Below are 4,106 nucleotides of genomic sequence, written 5' to 3'. Positions count from 1 at the left end.
AACACTTTCCAGCTTCTGCTGGCGTCTCTCTCAGCCTCACATGGGTTTCAAACGCCTAAACGGCATCATATTCTCAAGTGGGACCAACATTATAGAAGGAAAGGCACAGGAACACACACACGCACACACACACACACACAAACTCAAGCACACGATACACAAAGTCCTGAAGCAGAGAGAAGGCTTAGGGACGCGAAGCAGGCTACAGTAGCTACGACACAAAGGTTTAACTGCTAAATGAAATCATTGTACAGTAGTTGGTTCACAACAATGTCTAGATTTGAAGGTCCCACTAAGAATCGTACACAGAACTCTGCTTTGATAAGAAAAATACAAGCATGCACTCTGCTATTCTGTCAAGGTAACTCAACCAGGGAGTAAAGCGTGTGACTGCTGAGGCCCGTGAGCCAAATTCAGCCGCGGAGAGACTCTTTTTTTGGGGGGGGATGGTAAACCAGCATCAGTTTAAAGACCCGTGCGACAATATGATTTGAGACAGATTTAGCGTGGTTCCTGTATTTATAATTATTTCTACAGTTTTGGTTCATATATTCTTTGTCATTTTTGGCTGTGTGCAGCAAGCAGATCATCTAAGCTCACGTCAAGACTGCCGATATCCACCAGAAGCCTGTCAGAGCTCACCACTGTAGAAAATGTATATTATACAGGAGGTTGTGGAAAAACACAACAAAGTGCCCCACGTCTCTGTGTATACCATATGTACAGGACATGAAAGTACAGCGCGTATGGTGTTGGAAGGCTCGAACCAACAAAAATGTGCAATTTTGTGTTTCCCAAATCAGGGAAAATTATATATACTGACATTGTCATTTTAATTCAGCAATACTAGTCTTCATCTAATGTTTTTTACATATATTGCAAGTTGAAAATAAAAACACATATTTGCATTTTTACAGGCACATACATACCACAAAAATAGACTGTGGAAACTAGATATACTAGGCACAAGGTATATACAGTCCGTGTGCATGGGGCACATAAAAAAAATCAATAAACAAATCAAATGTACTGGTAAATCAAAGACACCTTTACAGACAAAAAGAATACCCTGATTTGCTAACATATCAACACCAAGGCATTCAGTACCCTTAACATCTGGTACATCGAGAATGAGAGGTTTGGAACTTAGATTCTCTCAATAGTTGTCAGTCAGTGTCAAACATGTATGAGGGATTTAAATCCCACTTCACAGCAAGGTCCAGAGAAGAACCATTAGACAATCGCACTTTGAGCCCCCTGTCATCAGGCAAACACAGCGCTATAATCGCACACGCAATTCCACAGGGTAACCACACACTTGTGACGCAGACACGAAACGGATAACGGACAGCAGTGCGTGCGCGGCCAGCGCTGTGTCCGCTTCATGGCCGAGGGTTGAAGCAGTGTGGTACTGATCAAAGTGTCGGGAATGCCATCCTTTGAGTGGGAGTGAATTACGCACTACAGTATCTTACTGGATGGACGCAATGAAACAGAGACGTGCCTGATATTGCCTGAAACATTAGCTCTTTAACTCTCTTTCCATCTTGCTCTCACTGACTGTGGACTCATTCAAATAATATCAGCACAGTCCTGATAGCAGCTTAATAGGGCAAACTCTGGTATTAGCACAAAGGAATAGGGAACAGGACCGACTACTTGCACTGGAACGGTATTGAAGCGCACAACAGCTATTGACTCATTCACAATCGTATTGGCGTTTTGGCATCAACCTTTCCCGCGGGAAAAAAAAAAGCAATACAACGTTCCCGCGCTGCTGAAGGAGTGAGTTTGTGCGGCAGGTACGACAATGAACAAGGTTTAGTGCATGTCACTGATAGAATGTGGAAATGTAGCCGCTCTGCAGGGGCAATGAGCAAGGGTTTATAAACCATACAACGAAGCCCTTGGATAAAACAATCACATTGTTTCAGGACTTAAGCGACCCTCAAAGTGATCAAAACGACAGCAAGTTCTGTTGATAACAATTCCAGGGTTTGTGTTTCCACTCGATTGATCATCGTTGTTGTTCTTGGCCAATCAGAATTCAAGGGGAACCTTTCAGCGCGGTTAAATCTACACGTTGATTACGGGAGGACGGAAAGGACGACATCAATCGATGAACAGCAACGCTGCGGCAATCAATGGAACTCTCTGAAAAGGTAGCGAACCTGAGTGAAATGTCCATTCCATTGATTTTAGAGTTTGGCACTGGATCGATGCTCAGAGCTGAGAAAGTTAAACGCCGTGTTTGTTAATTCATCAGTTACCTGTTTTCTTTCCCAATTGGATTTATTTTTTTTGGTCCTTCGTAGTTTAACCAGAGAATGGGTCCAGAAGGAGTACTGCACTTGGTTTAAGAGAACAGAGCATCAGTTTTCGGTTTGATTACTCGGGTGAGGTGCAACACAAAGGGGGTCAGCTGAATGTCTGCAATGTTTACCCTCGACAGGAGTTCAAAACGGTTAAAAACGCGTCAATGAATGAACTATAAAAGGGGATCCCTCCGTGATGGACGTGTGGGTAGGATGTGTGGGCGGGCGAGGGGGGAACACAGAGTTTCGACACAGCAACGTTCTAACCAGAAAAGCATCGTCAAACTGAAAAAGGTCACGCAGACACGCAGCAACACGTACAGCGATGCCTCGCCCTGCTCCTTGCATCATAAAAGCCTTGTTAAACCTCTGTCCCTTTATTTACATGGCAGTTTATATCTGATTAGCTCCCTTCCTTCTCACATGGCATACATTCAGCAAGAGAAGGCTTTTAGGTTCAACAGGATCAGAATATTTTGAACAAATATAACCAAAGCCGAAAGCCCAATGCCGAAATTTAAAAAATGGGTTTGTTGTGGATCGAAACATTGAGACATTCGTGGGAGTTTTGGGTTCGTATGGGGCGTGTGGAGATTAGCAGAGTTTTTACAACTGAGGCATTGATGCCCCATATATCCCACCCCCATTTATCTTACAATTGAATATCTTCAAATGGTGTTTAAAGTGACGTTTTCGAGGATGTGACTTGCTGAACTCAAAGTGTGTGTTCTTCCTGGGACTCTAAACCAGCTTTGAGCGGTTTGTCCCGCCTGTTTTAACAAAAATGACATGTCCTCTCATTCCCTCCCAACATTTTTGGTTAACGTAACATGGTCACTGGATTACAATACTTCAAGTGAAGCCACAATAGCTGCTGGATTCTTTAAGATTTCACATTAAAAAGAAAATGAAAGGAAAACTTTCCTGTACAGCATATGTAAAGATATTTATATTCATATATATTTATATATAGGCGGGGTAGAGTATTGCAGAATTATATTGCATGTGTTAATCAATAAACCTAGACAAAAACAAGCAAGTATACAGTGTGGGTTGTTCACAAATGTTTCCTTTCAATAAAGCTCATATTATTTAACCACCTTTGCCTTCAGGGTTACAATCAGTGCGCCGACTAAACAGCTGACCGCCTGCCAGATGTTTCATGAAAACAGGTCAGTGTTGCCGTTAGCATGTGAAACCAATTGCGCTTTACAAAGCTAGCGTGTGTGAGTCCATTCTTTGAAAATGTAACCAAAATGACCCAACAAACTCATGCACACAAACTTACACCCACATATATACATACACACAAACCAAATATATGGCTTCTAACGTTGAATCAAGGCAGTTAAATAAATGGCATTTTCTTCTATGTTTCTTTTTTAGTTGATACAGACACAACCAGACTTTGTGTTCAAGCTCAACTTTGGTTTGGGTAGATACAATGAATATAATATCCCTCTGTATTTTTTCAACAACTATTTACAAATCGATGTAAGATCGACCAGCGGTCTAAATCACTATTTTCACTACTATTTTAAACAATATGAAGAGCAATGTGTTCTTTTGCTACGACAGCTTATACAGAAAAATTACACTCAAAACACTTTTTAAACGCTTAAAATGTCATTGTCATTTGACCTCAAGTCCCTGATTTTCATTTTTAAGTCCAGCTCCTGCTAGATTGCATTGCATGGATTCTACACAGTATGCAATAGTTACATAAATCATACTTTTCTTCATACCTTTACAGTAAAGACAGCGATATACAGTAGGTGTTTGGAAGCAGTG

The sequence above is a fragment of the Gasterosteus aculeatus genome, chromosome 3 (genome assembly GCF_964276395.1).
Source record: "Gasterosteus aculeatus chromosome 3, fGasAcu3.hap1.1, whole genome shotgun sequence".
NCBI classification, from domain to species: Eukaryota; Metazoa; Chordata; class Actinopteri; order Perciformes; family Gasterosteidae; genus Gasterosteus; species Gasterosteus aculeatus.
This window is presented reverse-complemented; position numbering follows the sequence as displayed.